This window comes from Rattus rattus, chromosome 8 (assembly GCF_011064425.1).
Source record: "Rattus rattus isolate New Zealand chromosome 8, Rrattus_CSIRO_v1, whole genome shotgun sequence".
NCBI lineage: Eukaryota > Metazoa > Chordata > Mammalia > Rodentia > Muridae > Rattus > Rattus rattus.
Genome location: NC_046161.1, coordinates 2275740 through 2295577, shown reverse-complemented (window position 1 = coordinate 2295577; position 19838 = coordinate 2275740).

Genomic DNA, 19838 nt, shown 5'->3' with positions numbered 1-19838 from the left:
ACCACCTATCGCATCTCCCGCCCCCTGCTTCTATGAGGGTAATCCTCCACCCAACTACCCACTACCTCCTGCCCCTCTGCCCTGGAATTCCCCTACACTGGGGCATCAAGTCTTCACAGAACCAAGGGCCCTTCCATTGATTCCTGACCAGGATATCTTCAGCAACATATGGAGCTGGAGCCATGGGTCACTCCATGTGTACTCTTTGGGTGGTGCTTTAGTCCTGGAGAGCTCTGGGGGGAGGAGGGAAGTCTGGTTGGTTAATATTGCTGTTCTTCCTTTGAGGTTGCAGACCCTGTCAGCTCCTTCAGTCCATTCTCCACCTCTGTCGTTGGGGAACCATTCTCAATCCAATGGTTGGCTGCGACCATCCGCCTCTATATTTGTCAGACTCTGGAAGAGTGTCTCAGGAGAAAGCTATATCAGGCTCCTGTCAGCATGCACTTCTTGGCATATGCAACATTATCTGGGTTACATGACTGTATATTGGATGGATCCCTAGGTGGGGCAGTTTCTGAATGGCCTTTTCTTCAGTTTCTGCTCTACACTTTTCTTCATATTTCCTCCTGTGAATATTTTGTTCCCCTTCTAAGAAGCACAAAAGTATCCACACTGTGATCTTCCTTCTTCTTGAGCTTCATGAGGCCTGGGAATTATATCTTGGTATTCCCAGCAATTCTAGATCCAAAAGAGGACTATTTTCCATTATATAGAAAGAACTCAAGAAGTTAGACTCCAGAGAACCAAAAGAACCTATTTAAAAATGAGGTATAGAACTAAACAAAGAAGTCTCAATTGAAGTACATTAAATGTTAACAGAGCACTTAAAGATATGTTCAACATCCTTAGTCATCAAGGAAATGTAAATCAAAACAACCATGAGATTCCACCCCACACTAAGTCAGAATGCCTAAGATAAAAACTCAGGTGAAAGCAGATGCTGGTGAGGATGTGGAGAAAGAGGAACACTCCTCCATTGTTGGTGGGATGGCAAACTGATAAAACTACTCTGGAAATCAATCTGGAGGTTCCTCAGAAAATTGGACATAGTACTAAGGACCCAGCTATACCTCTACTGGGCATATACCCAAATGATGATCCAACATACAACAAAGACACATACTCTGCTATGTTCATACAGCTTTATTTATAATAGCCAGAAGCCGGAAAGAACACAGTTGTCTTTCAACAAATGAATGGATACAGAAAATGTACTACATGTACACAATGGAGTACAATTCAGCTATTATAAACAATGACTTTAGGAAATTCTTAGGCAAATGGATGGAACTAGAAAATATCCTGAGTAGTAACCCAATTACAAAAGAACACACATGGTATGTACTCACTGACATGTGGATATTTGTTTCAAACTTTTCTTTCTTACCTGTCCTTCCCCATCCCATACAAACCAAATTCTTTTTTGTTTCTTATATCATATTCAGTAATTATTTCTTTACAGTAACCTAGGGTTGCCAAAGACATATTTCCAGAGATGCAGTTATCTAAGTACTTTTCTAAACAGAGGGATCTCTAGTCCTACAAGCACTCCAGTTACAATAATCATTTCTTTTGTGTAGCTAAGAAAAAATAACAGAGACATTGACCATTGTCTGAAAAAACCACACATTATTTTTTTGAAGTTAACATAAGTCTTATTAATGCAGAATGTTCTTTTTCTGTGAGATGCAAAAGTATGTATTTATCTACTACGATATTTTCTAAGGAAGAATAATTAATACTTTGTTTCTTCAATTATGTTTTTATCTATTTCAAAAACACTGTCTTAGATGAAAGAAAAAGAGCTAGTGCAGACATTATAGAATATGGATTTACTATATGAATTGAGTAATTCCACAAAAGCAAAAGTTTTGCTACCAGATTATCAAAAGCCGTAGTCAAGGAAGAATTTGTGCTTTCTAAACTTTCTAAACTTCTAAACTTATTTATACTAGTTGAAAAAGCCTTTGAGTAAAACCTCATATTATGATACTCAAAAGAAGGGTACTCAACAATGAAAGCTAAAAGCATGGGTCACCGACTATACCAGAGACTGAGTGGCAAGAAGATCCTTAACAGAGACTGAAGATAAAGGCTGAATTATAGAACTGGAGTTTGAGATCTGATACTCTAAAAGATATCTCTCTAATAGGATTATTACCTCTATCTACAAGAACTTAGGAAGCACAAAAACAAGCATGTGCCTGACATTATGCCTGGGTATCAATGAGGAGTTTCATATAAAAGGAATCATGAGCTCAACACTGGTATTCTTTTTAACAAGCAGCTCAATATCTTCCTCAGAATGCAAAAACCAAGTGTTCATTGACATCACAAAGGAGACACACCGAAGAGAACAGGAAGTAGAGGCCAAAAGTATCTATGCTCATACTACTTCTCTTAAAAAAAAATGTTATTGGTTGTGAGCCTAGCCTTTAACAGTTTAGAAATATTTTTGGTGGGACTTTAAACAACTAAACAAACTAAACAAGTGAAAGATCTGTATGACAAGAATTTCAAGTCTCTAAAGAAAGAAATTGAAGATCTCAGAAGATAGAAAGATCTCCCTTGCTCATGTATTACCAGGATTAATATAGTAAAAATGGCCATCTTGTTGAAAGCAATCTAGAGATTCAATGAAATCCCCCCAAAAATTCAAACTCAATTCTTCATAGACTTAGAAAGAGCAATTTGAAAATTCCTTCAGAATAACAAAAATCCCAAGATGGCAAAAACTATTCTTAACAATAAAAGAAATTCTGGAGGAATCAGCATCCCTAACCTCAAGCTATATTACAGAAAAATAGTGGTGAAAACTGTATGGTATTGTTACAGAGATAGGCAGGTAGAGCAATGGAATAGAACTGAAGACCCAGAAATGAACCCACACACCTATGGTCACTTGATCTTTAACAAAGGAGCTAAAGCCATCCAATGGAAACAAAGACAGCATTTTCGACAAATATTGCTGGTTCAACTGGAGGTCAGCATGTAGAAGAATAAAAATCAATACATTCTTATTGCCCTGCACAGTGCTCAAGTACAAGTGGATCAAGGACCTCTACATAAAACCAGATACACTCAAGCTAATAGAAGAAAAATGGAGAAAAGCCTCAAACTCATGGGCACAGGGGAAATTTTCCTGAACAGAGCACCAGTGCTTATGATTGACAAATAGGACCTCATAAAACTGCAGAGCTTCTGTAAGAAAAAGGATACTGTCACTAGGACAAAACCACAACCAACAGAATGGGGAAAGATCTTTACCAATCATATATCTGATAGAGGGCTACTAGCCAAGAAATGCAAAGAACTCAAAAGTTAGTCACCAGAGGATCAAATAACCCTATTTAAAAAAAAATGGGTTACAGAGAGAAACAAAGAATTCTCAACTGAGGAATACTGTATGGCTGAGAAGTACCTAAAGAAATGTTCAACATCCTGAGTCATCAGAGAAATGCAAATCAAAACAACCCTGAGATTCCACCTCACATCAGTCAGAATGGCTAAAATCAAAAACTCAGGTGATAGCAGATGCTGGTGAGGATGTGGAGAAAGAGGAACACTTCTCCATTGTTGTTAGGATTGTAAGCTGGAACAACCACTCTGGAAATCAGTCTGGAGCTTCTTCAGAACATTGGACATAGTACTACCAGAGGACTCAGCTATACCACTCCTGGGCATATACCCAAAAGATTCTCCAACCTGTAACAAGGACACATGCTCCACTATGTTCATAGCAGCCTTATTTATAATAACCAGAATCTGGGAAGAACCCAGATGTCCTTCAACAGAGGAATGGTTCCAAAAAATGTGGTAGAGTTACACAATGGAATACTGCACAGCTATTAAAAACAATGACTTCATGAAATTTGGAGGCAAATGGATGGAACTGAGTGAGGTAACCCAATCGCAAAAGAACATACATGGTATTCACTCATTGATAAATGGATATTAGTCCAAAAGCTCAGAATACTCAAGATAAAATTTAGATACCACATGAAGCTTATGAAGAAGAAAGACCAAAGTGTAGATACTTCAATACTTCTTAAAAGGTGGGATAAAATACTCACAGGAGGAAATATAGAGACAAAGTGTGGAGCAGAGACTGAAGGAGCAGGTGACTGGATGCAGAGAACAGCACACATAGGGATCCATCCCACATGCAGTCACCAAAACCAGTCACTATTGGGGATGCCAAGGGGTGCAGGCTGACAGGAGCATGATATGGATGTCTCCTGTGAGAATCTGCCAGATCCTGAAAATACAGAGGTAGATTCTAGCAGTCAACCATCAGACTGAGACTGGATCCCCAATGGAGGACTTAGACAAAGGATTGAGGTAGCTACTGGGATTTGCACCCCATAAGAAGAACAACAACATCAACCAATAAGATACCCCAGAGCTCCCAGAGACTAAAACAACCAAAGACTAAGCCTGGAGTGACCCATGGCTCCAGCCGTATGTAGCAGAGGATGGCCTTGTTGGCCATTGATCCTGTGAAGGCTTGATGCCCCAGTATAGGGAAATGCTTGTGTGTGGAGGCTGGAGGGTATGGGTCAGTGGGTAGGGAAGCACCCTCCTGGAAGCATTCCTCAGGAGTGGGGAATGGGATAGGGGGGTTCTGAAGGGGAAACCAGGAAGGTGGTAAAATTTGATATGTAGATAAAGAAAATATCCAATAAAATTTTTTTAAGTACAAAAAAAAACCCCGAATATTACTCTAATTCAACCACCAGGATCTCCTACTTCAGTCCAGTGGTTGAATGTACGCTTCCACTTCTGTCTCAGTCAGTTGCTTGTTGGGTCTCTCAGAAGACAGTCTTGCACGGCTCCTTTCTGTAAGCACACGATAGCATTAGTAATAGTTTCAGAGTTTGGAGCCTCCCCTAGAGATAGTTCTCAAGTTGGGTCAGACAGGACCTCCTTTCCCTCAGTCTCTTCTCCTTTTTTGTCCCTGTAGTTCTTTTAGACAGGAACAATTCTGGGTCAGTGTTTTTGGCTGTGGGATGGCAACCCCATCCCTCTACTTGATGCCCTGTCTTTCTACTGGAGTTAGACTCTTCACATTCTCTCTCCCCACTCTTGGGCACTTCATCTAGGTCCCTCCCTTTGAGCCCTGAGAGTCTCTAACCTCCCAGGTCTCTGGTACTTTCTAATGGTCCCCTGAACTTCTACACCATCCCCTCCAGGTTGCATATTTCCACTCATTCTGCTGGCCCACAGGGCTTCTTTCCTGTTCCTCCGCCCCCCAGGCCTGATCATGTATGTTCCTTTTTCCCCCCCCCCCCCCTCCCTTTTTTCCCCCCCAGACCCTCCCCTCCCTCTGCCTCCAAGGATTATTTTCTTCTACCTCTCAAGTGGGACTCTAGGCTGGAAGAAGTCGAGGAGAGAAACTCTGTAAGAAGACCAATAGTCTCAACTAACACAGACAGCTAAGATTTCTAAGAGCACTGAGCCAACAACCAGGCAGCATACAGGAGCTTGTGCCAGCCTCCCCCGCCCCTCCCGCCAACACATATATAGAAGAGGACTGCCTCATCTGGTCTCAGTGGAAGAAGACATGCCTAACTCTCCAGAGACGTGAGGCTCCAGGTAGTAGAGAGCCCTGGAAGTGGAGGTGAGCATCCACTTGGAGAGAAGGGGAGGAGGAATGGGATGAGGAACTGTGGGATAGGGACCAGGAGGGAGGCAATGGGGAGACTGTAAAAAAAAAAATGCCTATCAAGCTCTTCCATTTATTTCTGTATAATCAAATTAAAGGTACATTAAATGCCTTTGTTTTAAAAAGAATTAACGTTTTAAACACACACACACACACACACACACACACACACACACACACACACACCTTCTCTCATCTTAACTAAGGCCATAGGAAAGTATAACTTCTAGCTAAACTATACTTTACTTTTAGTTAAACAATAAACTTTAATGGATAAAAGAGTAATTTCCAGGGAACTTGAAGATTTGTCATAGTGCAATCATTCACTAGCAACTTACAATCATAAGTATTACTTTATTGCCATAAAAATTATCTCAAAAATTAGATAGAAGTTTGGGACTTCTGCTATAATCAGGAATAATTATGAAGATGGATTTTTTCAGACATGCATCCAAAGACAAAATGTACACTCTAAATGACATCATGATCAACATCATCAGATAGTTAGGAAGGGATTTCTTATATCTTTTCTAAGTTATGCACAGCCTCCATGATGAAGAAAACATATTGAGCAAATATTAATTCATCTCTGTGTACACAGATTGCAATTTCAAGAAGTAGTTGGCAGTGGATTTTTCCACAGAGAATTTTTTAATGAATTTCTGTTATATGACATTACATTAATTTTCCCAAAGAATATTTACTTCTCTAAGTGAGACCCTGGCAGAAGCTTGTAAGGTAGTTATCAGCTACCTGACTGGGGGTGGGGGGTTCTCTCCTTCTACAGGGTTCAGGTGGATCTTTGGGCTTTCTTTATTATAGTCCCAAGTATTCTTCATTTCTCCCTCCCTCCTTCTCTTCCTGCCCTCTCTCCTCTCCTCCCATTTTCTGTCTGGTGTGTGTGTGTGTGTGTGTGTGTGTGTGTGTGTGTGTGTGTGTGTGTGTGTGTGTGTGTGTGTGTGTGTGTGTGTATGCATGTGTGTGTATGTGTGTGTATGTGTGTGTGCGCATGTGTGTGTGTGTGTGTGTGTGTGTGTGTGTGTGTGTGTGTGTGTGTGTGTGTGTGTGTGTGGTGTCCTCTTGCTGGAACCTTAGAAATCATGACTGTTGATTGGTTATGCTTTCTCCTCCATCAACCAATCCCAAGTAAACTTGTCAAGCTAGGTATGTACTTTTATCTTGTTCTAGGAGCTGGCCTCACTTTTCCCTCCGTTTGTGCTTTGTTTTGAAGCCATACTCCTTCTCTGACTGGAGCTCTTGCATGAGTCCTTTCTGTAGTACAATATTTACTCTTCTGCTCCTCACAGTTCCTAAATATTCTTGAATCATTGCTGTTTGCAGAACTTTGTCCTGGACCCTACATTTCAAGTTTACAATTCTTGAGAGACCAGGCTCATCTACAGCTTTTGATTCTACATCACCAATAAAAACTTAATCCCTTGAAATCGGGTTTCCACCTCCACAGCTGCTAAACTGTTTTCAAATGTCACCAAATGCCACAGCTGGTCTAAATCTCCATATAAACTCCTTTCTTCCATCAGTATCATTAATGTCACAGTGTCTTCCTATCCAGTCCCAAGGAGTTTGTGACCTCACTCTGCTTCCCAGCTACCCTTCTGCTTCTCTGTCTTATTATGTATGTGTTCTCAAAGCTAGGTGTCACTATCCCCTCTTCTCACAACTTTCCTCTGAAAATTTCATAGTGTGGTAATCTCAGTCTATGCTCCTAGACAGTCCAGAGAACAACTATCTCGCCATTTTACTGTTGCTTTACCAACTCATCTCCAAATCCAGAAATTTAAGGTCAGTCTTAATACTCAGTAGGCCACATGTCTCATCTACATATCTCTTGACACCCTACTGGAGCTCTGAAATAGATGTTCCTTTGACTTCTCGTACACAGTGTGTTGTTTATTTTTTCTTATTTTTATTGGATATTTTATTTATTTACATTTCAAATGTTATCCCATTTCCCAGTTTCCCCTCTGCAAATCTCCATCTCATTGCCCCTCCCCCTGCTTCTATAAGGATGCTCACCTACCCACTTACCCACTCCTGCCTCATCACTGTAGCATTCCCCTACACTGGGGCATTGAGCCTTCATAGGACCAAGGGCCTACCCTCCCATTGATGCCAGATAAGTCCATCCTCTGCTATGTATCCAGCTGGAGCCATGGGAACCTCCTTGATTAGTGATTTAGTCCCTGGGAGCTCTCGGACTGGGTCTGGTTGGTTGATATTGTTGTTCTTCTTATGGGGTTGCAAACCCCTTAGGCTCCTTCAGTCCTTCCCCTAATGCCTCCATTGGGGTCCCCATGTTCAATCCCATGGTTGGCTGAGAGCATCTGCATCTGTATAGTAAGGCTCTGGCAGAGTCTTGCAGAAAACAGCTTTATCAAGTTCCTGTCACCAAGCACTTTTTGGCATCAGCAATAGTGTCTGGGTTTGGTGTCTGTGTTTGGGATTAGTCCCCAGGTGGGGCGGTCTCCGTATGGCCCACAGTGTGTTCTTAATCTTGCAACTCAAAATCTTACATCTCTTATGTATATAACCTTAAACTCATGGTTTTTGTTTGAAATGTATTTTAAACAAAATATGCCTGTTATTATATATTTATACCTGTGTGCACACATATACACCCATGAGCCCTCCAACATTATATTAAACATATTATTTAAATGTGTAGGATAACGATGTCATTAGTTTGCTTTCCTTTCTTAAAGAGATCATCACTGCCATAACATTTTCAACTTAGGTCTTGCATCATCTCACTTCTATGGATTAACATTCTTTCTGTATGTCTCCTGTAGATCTCAAGTAGATTGGACACATCACCCTAACAGGGTTTAATACTTTATGATGGCCTACTTACTGTGAGCTTATAATTCAGCAGAACAATGCAGTGAGAAGGAGAGAAGTGGAGCAAATCTGTTTCTCTTGGAGTAGCCATGTACTACAGGAAGGAAGTAGTGAAGACAGGAGGAGGCAGGGTCAGGATATGTCCTAAGACAAGGCTCCTGTGGTGGACTTCATCCAACTAGGATCAAACTCCTAATTGTTAGTTCAGCTATGGATTCAAGAGTGAATAAATTTATTGGTAGAGGTAGTAAACTCATGATCCAATCACTTATCAGAAGTACCACTATCTGGGAAATTTGCCTTAAACACATAGGGCTCGTTGAAAGACACTCTGCTGAACCACAATAGTCACCATATCCATAAGCTCAATCATTTCTCTAATTATTTGTTAATTTCTAGCATCTGTACCAATGAAACCATTGAAACATTATGACAAAAATGCTGAACAATTACAAGCAAGTGAGTACCTAGAGACACTGTGTTGGGTAGTATAATAAGGAAATACTGCCAAACCACATGTTCAAATTCAAAACTAAGCTGACAGGATGACCTATCTTTGGGAAAATGCTACCAGGCATGCTTACATTCCTAAATGTTAAAACATTTTCCTACACAATCCCATAGAACTTCTGACATTTGCATTATGTTCTATGCTTACGATTTTATTTTCTGTTCTTCATAAGGGAATATACTTACCCAGCATGAGTAATAACCCATGTTCAGTCCCCAGCACCTACCCACCAAATGCAACCTCAAACTCAAGGAACTACATGAGCATAGATGAGATATAAAATCTTTCCACAATAAAAGGTCAACATTTACTTTCCATGCTGGAATATATATATTCAACTCTTTAAAACGAGGAGCTCAAATATCATCATGCCCAATCTTTGCAGTTTTTTGTAATTATTTCAGTATCAATAAATGTATCATTTATGGATCAAATATTCCTTATTTCAAAGACATAATTTTATCATGTGTGCCTAATGTAGGCTTTGAACATATTTACTTGCCCAAGAAAAATACCTATTTATTTAAAGTGAAATGAGCAACTACTTTAAATGATTCACTTTAATAAATAAACAGGATGAATAAGCATATATACAGATTAGGACTGAAACAAACGATGTTATAAATTTATAGCAATTTTCTATTTTAAATTCTTATTTGACTTTTATATCCTTGTATATGTCTCTGTGTGTGTGTGTGCATGAGAGAGGGGGGGGGAGAAACAGAGAAACAGAGAAACAGAGAAAACCAGAGAGAAACAGAGAGAAACAGAGGGGGCTCTGGGTAAACAGTGACGCCAAGGAAGAGTTTTAGATTTCCTGAAGCTGGAATTACAGGCGGTTGTAACATAGGTGATAGGAACCAAACTCAAGACCTCCGGAAAAGCAGCAATCATTGTTAACTGCTGAGCCATCTCATAAGCTCCATATACCAACCATCATTAACCTCAAATGAATGGCACTAATAAAAGTTCTGAGATTTTCAGCACCCAAATCACGTATTTATTTTATAGTCAATTATTTATTTCCTATAACTCAAACTAAAGTTCCTTAAGGTTCATAAACAAATTAGACTCTGCATATCATTATTTAACTTCATCTCTTTAAAGGCCTAATTGCCTCATGTGGGGAAAAATCAATTTTTCACTCTGCTCATGTTAAATTAACTGTGCTTGACTGGTTATATTTTCAGAAAAGCAAAAAGAAGTTGAAAATTGTTGCTGTGGTGACAAGAAAGCCTCCTAATTTGTTTTGTCAGAGCTTTCAACATTGTGGTACGAGGAAGAAGTCTGGTAATTATCCTACGTTTCACTAGCAATTATTGCTAATTTCCTGTACAATTCTAATTCAATAGTGGGAGCTGCAAAAATACCAATTTAAAAATAAAATTTAAAAACAGGAAAAGCCAAACCATCCAAAGCTTTCCATTAAATGATAAATACATTCTTGCTACTCATTCAAATTATACTATTTTAAATTTAAATTGTTCATAATGATGATAACATACTATTTGATAAAATTTACATAAAGCTTTTATATCGAACCTCTCATATCATCCACCTATGACTCCTAAAACATATCTTTATTATTTTTCATTCTTATTTGAGATTATAATTACATCATTTCTCCCTTCCTTATCTTCCCTCCAAGCCCTGCCATATAAAGCCCTTGCTCAGTTTTAAATTAACCTCCTTTTTGGTCAATTGTTACATACATATATGTATTTCTGTATACAAGTATATTGCTAAATGTAACCTGTTCAGCCTATGTAATGTTGCTTGAAAGTATGTTTCCGGACTGACATTTGATACTAGATAACTAATTTGTGTGTTCTTCCCTGGGAAAGATGACTTCTCTCACTGTCAGCATTCATTAGTTGCCTGGAGTTCTTTGTTCCCTGAGGCTTTAATATGACCTTTGAGTAGACACTAGTTCCCATGAGACCTTACTTCTGATGTCTGAAATCTAGTTCCTGAAGGGGAGCATAACAAGCTAGATTATATTATATAACTAACTAGCCTGAATTTTCTGGCACATAGCTTCTAATGTAGAAAAGACACAGGAAAGCCTGATGGGTGTTTGCCTCTGAGTGGTACATATAACACGTCAATTACTCTAATTCTTGCCATTCTCTACTGTTTCTTTAGATTAGAAGCTACAATTTTATTACTCATTTGTCTCAGAACCACAGTGTGCTCAAAGAATGCTAGAAAAGCTTCGGAAAGCATCTTCGTTTGAACTTTAAGCAAGGAGTGTCAGAGAGAGTAGTGGCGTCATAATTAGTGCACGGTAAGTATAACCCAGCCCTCTTCCCAAAAGAGGCATAATGGAGTCTAACTTTTTTTTTTATTAACTTGAATATTTCTTATATACATTTCGAGTGTTATTCCCTTTCCCGGTTTCCGGGCAAACATCCCCTTCCCCCCTCCCCTTCGTTATGGGTGTTCCCCTCCCCACCCTCCTGCACAAAACAACCTTCGGATTGCAATGCTCCCCAAGTGCATCCCTATGAGATGCTTTTGCTACAGTAAATGACAAGAAGAGAAATGGTATATCCAATTTTATTCATGTGCAGGCACAGCAGAAAGCATCAGCTTCAGGTAGCTTCCCAATTGGTACAATTACAACCTCAAATGTGTCCTTTTAATTTCAGTTGCTGAAGATATTGCAGCATGGATATAAGTCTAAACAAAAGTCAAGAATCTCTTCCTTCACCCAAAGAATCTGCTTCACCTATATTTGGAATATCAGCAATATAACTCTGTTATTATAATCATTGAAAGCAAGAAAAAAAAACTCCATAGATCAAATCCTCCTAGTTTAACAGAATTGCTAGAAATTTATTGACTTCTTCAAATTCAAAGATATCCATTTCAACTCACCTACAACCTAAAAGAGTGAAGTGAAAGAAAATCTGTTGCCAATTTCTCAAGGGGGGGAATCTATAAATGTGTGCATATATATTTAATTAATAAAACCTAATGGTGTGTGTATGTGTGTAGAGAGAGAGAGTGAGAAAGAGAGAGAGACAGAGAAAGAGAGATAAGGAATACAAATAATTTATAATTAATATCACATAAGAAAAACAAATGTATGTTTGGATATAAAAAAGGCCCAAAATTTTGAAGACAAAATAAAATATTAAAATTCTAATAAAATCATAAAGTGTTTAACCAATAAATTCACAAAGTTCATAAAGCCTTCATCAACTAGAAGAAAAATGGAAAGGAAGGGGAAAGTAGAAGACGAGAAGAGAAGGAGGCCACCACCACCACCACCATCACCACGACCACCACCACCACCATTGTCATGACACCCACAACCACCAGCAGGACCATGACAGCCAGCACCATCATCATGACACACATCACCACCATCACCTCTACAGGCCAGCACATAAAAATAATATTACTCAAAATCAGTGTTAGAAAAAATATCTGCCAAGCAAACACGAAAAGCAGGCATGTTATACACAAAATGCAAACAGTGTAAAACTGAAGCACTGGGTTACATTTACAGATATTAAAAGGATCAAAATTTATCAGCTTAAAATTCTTTAATGGGTAAAATACTTTTTGGAAGAAAACACACAGAAATTCATAATATATAAGAGTTAAAAATGTTTACTGCTACCTGAAGTTAATGACTGCTAATGGACAGCTTAAACACAAGAGAGATCATTCAGAATTTGGACTTACACGAATAAATTAAGTACATCTCAAATATGAAGAGAATGGGTAAATATAAAAATATTCATTTCAATACTAATATCCACTATTTAAATGTTTTCTAATATAGTTGCTTTAAATAGAAGATATCTAGTACTATACTTTGGGGTTTGTATTATAGAATTTGAACATACAACAAAGGTAGTATAAAAGTCAGTAGACAAAATGAAAATATAATATTTTAATGATCTCATACCTTATGTGAACTAGTGTGCTGTGTGTGGTTGAAATGTCTACCATGGTCTAATTTTTTTTTGAACAATTGATTCCAGCTGGTAATGCTGTTTGGGAAGGTTTAAGAGGCTTGTCAGTCACTGAAGACAAGCTTTGAAAATTAGTACCATGCTCCATATCCAGTTTGCTTTTCTTCATGTTCAAAGTCAAAGATGTGACCTCTGTTTGCCTTCCTGATGCCATGCTTGCCACTTGTCTGCTGCAAGAAATGCCTGTCCAACAGGATGTACACATATCCTTCTTTCCTCCGTAAGCTGCTTCTGGATATGGTATTTCATTACAGCAACAGAAAAATATTTAAGGCTATTTTAGAAATCATTAAATATCTTCATTGGAAGATGTAGACATATTTAATGATTTTAGGATATAACTAAATGGATATTAGGATGGATTTTAGGATATAAAATGGCTACTATAGGAAATTTGGTAGCCACTCATTCCTAAAGAAAGTGTTCTCAGAAGAGCTTCTGGCCTAGTGAGAATGAAGAGGGACAGACTCTTCACGCCAGCCCAGGCCATAATGTGAAGTGATGACTTAGGGACACAGCTACATGTTTCACTTGAATCTGAATTTATAATTTACTGTTATTGCTTGAGTTTTTTCTTAACAATGACATAAATTAGAACAACTAGGTAGTATCTGTTATATATCTAAAAATGAGAAAAGAATGAAAATTTTTAAAATTAAAGATTTTTTAAGGTAGATTTGAAACAACTGAAGGGGAAAGGAAAAGAAGGAATACGTAATATGTAAGAGAACAGAGAATAAACAAATTATGGTAACATGGGAGACCCATTGTCTCTTTTCTTTAACTTGGGATATGAAGCAAGGAGACCCTGACAAGGCCCCAATGATCTCCATCTCTGACCTCTGTTTGATAAATCCCCTCTTCTAGAGTGCGTGCTGAATTTGGTGTGCTGCATCTCTAGAAAAGGATGTGGAACAAGAGCATGAATGACACTCAAAACCCAGGCTGTTTCTGGGTTGTATGCAGAAAAGACTCAGATTTCCAGAACCACATTGCATGGATTCATATTAAATACTTCAAATCTGTAAGCCCTACATACTGTATTCCAAGACAGATATTTTTATCAAAGCCATTTCTCCTTCACATTGCTGGCTTTCCAGGAAATAGTGCCTTGTGTTCTGTTTTCACTTCTAATTTTCTTTGTTTTTGCCTATAGCTTTTTCTGAAGATGAAATTACCAAACCTACCTTACAGCCTGTGCCAAACAAATATTGTCATGGTTTTCTGTGGTATTTCTAGAACTCCTGTGAGCTTACCTCACAACTGAGGTTGCAAAACTCAGACTGAGAGTGTCCTCAAACCCAGAGGACACTCTGCTTCCTAAAATGGAAGGGCTAGACTAAGTCTTCATATTTCCTTGGCATGTGTTCAACTGAGTCTGTATCTTCCTCCAGAGCAACTGTGATCACTCTTGTTGGGTCACAGTCTACCCTTTTCTTCCCAATTTTGTTTTTTCATCAATGAATTTTCAATATACTATACTTCATAGACAATAAAACAATTACCTAAATTGATTATTAATTTCATGGTTTAAAACTTCTTGTTAAACTATTATTACAAAGGACTATTATTTAGAGTCTCTGTTAACCAAATCCGGTGAACATCAAAGTTCTATATGAGTCACCAAGTTTTTGTATTTGTAATAACTCTAGAAAGTAGAAAATATAACCTCAGTTTTACAGAAAACTAAGTCAAAACTTTGTTCAAGCTAGTAAAATCAAAGGATATCTTTATACTGAACTTTGCCTTTGTCCCTGTCCCCCCTCATACTTGCAGTGCTAAGTGATATACACAAAATTAATAAAACTTAATTTCTTTTCAAGTATCTGTTAGCCAGGCATGTCTTACATGTCTTAAGCTAGCTGAGTAACATCTGAAAATCAAACCCAGAGGACACTCTGCTTCCTAAAACGGAAGGGCATCTCCTATGCATGTTCTTTATTCTTTATACACAAAATTCTGAGGAAAAAATCTGGAATTAGGTCCCAGTGAGTTAAGAAAGAAAGCAAGGATTAATGGCTATGGGGGACTCTATCATGCCTCACATTAGGACACCATTTTTTTATCAATTGCTTTCACAAAGAGCAGAGATGGGGTTCTCCAGGATGCTTCCAGAGTGCTTCTAGTGTTTTCAGAACCTATTCATGTCTTGGTGCCATAATGATGTTCAATAAGAAGTAAATGCAAATTGTTCTTGATGATTTTTACCTAGATAATCTAATTTTTAAGAGTAATAAAATACCTGTGGACATTGTTTCTTGGTGACTGACTTTGACAACTGCTTATGACTCTTGGGTTTTGTAATGCTCACCTGAAATCAGTTTACTCATATTACTCATTTCGATACTAAACATGATCCTTTGTTCACATTTGTAGCATCAGGGTTTTCAGTCTGATCTGTAGTCAGTCATTTCATAATTATTTATCTTTTGAATATGATTATTGATTTGCAAGCAGGCAATTTTGTCTTTCAACATAGCTGAGAAATCAGCTAGAGAAATAAAGTCAGAAGCAACATTCAGGGCCCATTTGCTTTAATTTCCCATTGCGGTTTGAGAAACAAAACCATTACCCAAAGAATTTCATCTCATGAGTAGCTTGTATAATTAACAATGTGACAAGCAAATTGTGTTAAAATAAATTGGTAAAAACTGAAATGATAGAATTGATCTAGAAAGAAATTTTAATAGTAAGGGCTCAGGGGAATTATGGTATGTGAATAACCTAGGACAAGAAATAATTTAATCATGTTGGAATCATTTAATTCCATCAGACTAGCATTTCAGAGCACCCAATTTGAGGAATTTTCTCAATGTTTTGTCTAAATATTATGTAATGTCTTAAATTACTTAATTAATAGCAAGGAAATATATTGGTTATTTTACTATTTAAGAAGATATGCCTACTGAACAAGTCACTTTTGTTAGAAACTCACTGAGTTAAATACGTAATGCACTTTTGTCCACTGTGAAAAGCAAGTGATCCTATTAAATTCAGGTAAAGACTTTCAGTGGGAAAAGCAGCCATAGTGTTCGATGACTGCCTTTAACACAGTGTAGTACATTTGAACATTACATGGAAGATCGCCAATGAAATTAAACTCTCTGGGGCCCCTCAGCAAATGTCCTAAATAATTTTCATTGCCCAGTTGTTGATTTGGTTCTCCGTTTCTTCTTCACTTGGCTTTGAACTTTCTTAATTTGTTTACTAGTATCTGGAAATGAATTCCACCCAGACTTTTCAAAACTCACTAACGCATGAGGTGCATTGATAAAACAGAACAGAATGCAATCTGCAGTTGGAACGATGCTATTAGCTAATGAAGAAAACAGTTTGTACCAGAACATTTTTATGTGAGCTTTAAATTTGCAGATTTTCTTGATACAGCAATATTCGAATGGGCTTACTCAATCCACAATAGCCTCACCACACAAAGAAAGCTGTATCACTAGGAAACAATACAATTTTGTTATATCCTGCTGGATTTCTATTTTGTGGTTATTTAACACAGGTTGCAACATTGTTTTGACCTTCTGCATGACCAGAAGAGCAAAGCCAGTCTCTCAGGCTCCTTTGAGTCTGTGGAGCTACAGGTAGAACATATTTTAGAGCAAATCATCTAAATAAATGATAGAAAGAATTGCCGGATCAAGCTCAGGGATGAGCATGAAGTAGGTATTAAATATACGATTTGAATTTAATTGAATTAATGTATTTAAATGTCTTTCTAACAATGTTGCATTTTTTACTAGTTCCTTTAAGATTTCATAATCTATAGATTTTGATCCAATTAAATCGTTTAAATGTACTTATTCCTTCTGAGGAAAGGATTGTTTGAAAGTCTCACAGTTACACAGAGCCAATTTGCATATTTGCCATTTGATTTTCTTTTGAACACTGCTATTTAAAAATAAATAACTGTTTAATAACCCCCCCCAAAAAACCCAGCTTGCTCAGGCTCATAATTCAAATATAAACAATAAGAGAATCCTTTGAATTTTTATTCCAGTTGCCTACTACAAGTTGTGATGTGCTAAAAATAATTATAGGGTAAAACTAAGTTTGTTTTTCATGCATGTCTATCACTGCTCATCATTAACGTCAGCAACAAGGCTGAAACCAAGGATTGCATTGCCTTTACGTTCCTGTTTTCACTCATGAAGTCTGGGGGTCACTGAACCTCTTCTGAAGACCACAAATTTATTCTTCATTTTTTTATAAATTTGAGCATTTTAATTTTTTTCTTCATCAACATAAAAGTCTGAAAAGTATTTTGGTCTTATAAGAAAACTCAACTTTTGCCTTCACTGTGAGGTTTTTGTTGTTTTCTTTTCCTGTTCTACTTTTTACTTCTGATTGATGTGGCTTAAGTTTGCTCTTCTGTTCTCACCCCTACAATAGACATGAGAGAATTGATTTTAGACATGTGTTTTTATTATTATTTCTCAAATATTACACCTGACTGAAGTTTACCCTCCTTTTCCCCCCCTTACTCCCACACACCTCCCTTGTCTCCCAGACCCAGCATCCTTCAGTCTCCCATCAGATAAAAGCAGACCTCCCAGGGACATCAACCAAATATTGAGTTACAAGCCACAATAAGATCAGGTACATACCAGTCACATCAAGTCTGGACAAGGCAACCCAATATGAAGAAAAGGTTTCTACAAATAGGCAAAAGAGTCAAGGACATCCCCCACTCCCACTGTTAGGATTTGCACAAGAACACCAAGCTATTACTCTATTACATATTCAGAAGACCTAGGTCAGACCTCTATAGGTTCCCTGATTTCTGCAAGTCTCCATGAATCCCAGTCAGTTGATTCTATGGGCCCTGTTCTCCTAGTATCCATGACCTCTCTGCCACCCACCACCCACCCCCATCCTTCCTACCGCAGGACTATCCAAACTCCACCCATTGTTTGGGTATGGGCTTCTTCACCTGCTCCCATGAGTTGTTGGATGAAATCTCTCTGGTGACTTTGATGAAGTTCTGCTAGATTCTTGTCCCAGAACACTCTGCAGGTAGGACAGAGTGTAGGTCTAAGGTTTTGTGACTTGGTTGGTGACTCAGTCCCTCCACTTGACGCCTGGCCTGATTACAGAAAAATGGCTTGTTCAAGAGAAGTGTTCTGCATTACCAGGAGCCTTTGCTAGAGTTATTCTAGTAGCTTCCATTGGATTTCCATCGTACTAGGTCTGGACTTCATTCCAAAAATGCCCCCAATATCAGTCATTTAACTAGTATGTTCGCTCTCCTCCAACCTGATTTCTCTTATTTCCCACCCCATATGCTCCCAGTCTACCATAGACATTTATTTTATTTCCTCTTCCCAGGGAGATCCTTGCATTTTCCCTTAAACTCCTATTGTTATTTAGTCTTTCTGGGTCTGTAAATTAAGCATGAGTACCCTTTACTTTGCAGCTAATATCAACTTCTATGTGAGTACATACCATGCTTATATTTCTGACTGTAGGTTACTACACTCAGGTTGATTTTTTTAAACATATCTAGTCTGTTAGTCTATGTCTTTTTATAGGAGAATTGAATCCATTGATGTTAAGAGATATTAAGGCATAGTGATTTTTGTTTCTTGTTATTTTTGTTGTTAGAAGTGGAATTACCTTTGTGTGGCTCTCTTCTTTTGGATTTGTTGAAAGAACATTACTTTCTTGCTTTTTCTAGGGTGTAGTTTTCCTGTTGATGTTGGATTTTTCCATATATTATACTTTGTAGGGCTGGATTTATAGAAAGATATTGTGTAAATTTGATTTTGTCGTGGAATATCTTGGTTTCTCCATATATGTTAATTGAGAGTTTTGGTGGATATAATAGCCTGGACTGGCATTTGTGTTCTCTTAGGGTCTGTATGATATGTGTCCAGGATCTTCTGGCTTTCAAATTTCTGTTGAAAAGTCTGGTGTAGTTCTGATGGGTCTGCTTTTACATGTTATATGACTTTTCCCCTTATTGCTTTTAATATTCTTTCTTTCTTTTATCATATGGTGTTTTGACTATTATGTGACATGAAGAATTTCTTTTCTGGTCCAAGATATTTGGAGTTCTGTAGGTTCTTGTATGTTTATGGGCATCACTTTCTTTAGGTTAGGGAAGTTTTCTTCTATAATTTTGTTGATGATACTTACTGGCCCTTTTAGTAGGGAATTTTTGCCTTCTTCTATACCTATTATTCTTAGGTTTGATCTTGTCCTTGTGTCCTGAACTTTCTGGATGTTTTGTGTTAGGAACTTTTTGCATTTTGCATTTTCTTTTACTCTTGTATCAATGTTTTCCATAGTATCTTCTGCCATTGAAATTCTCTCTTCTATCTCTTTTATTCTATTGTTAATGCTTGCATCTATGACTCCTGATCTTTGTCCTAGGATTTCTATCTCCAGGGTTGTCTCCCTTTGTGATTTCTTTATTGTATCTATTTCCAGTTTTAGATCCTGAATGATTTTATTCAATTCCTTCACCTCTTTGGTTGTGTTTTTCCACAATTCTCTAAGGGACTTTTGTGTTTCTTCTTTAAGGGCTTCGACCTGTTTGCCCGTGTTGTCCTGTATTTCTTTTTTTTTTTTTTTTTTTTTTGGAGCAGAGTACCGAACTCAGGGCCTTGTGCTTGCTAGGCAAGAGCTCTACCACTGAGCTAAATCCCCAACCCATCCTGTATTTCTTTAAGTGAGTTATTTATGTCCTTCTTAAAGTCCTCTATCATCACCATGAGATGTAATTTTAAATCCAAATCTTGCTTTTCCAATGTGTTGGAATATCCAGTTTTGCTTTGGTGGGAGAACCGGGCTCTGATGATTT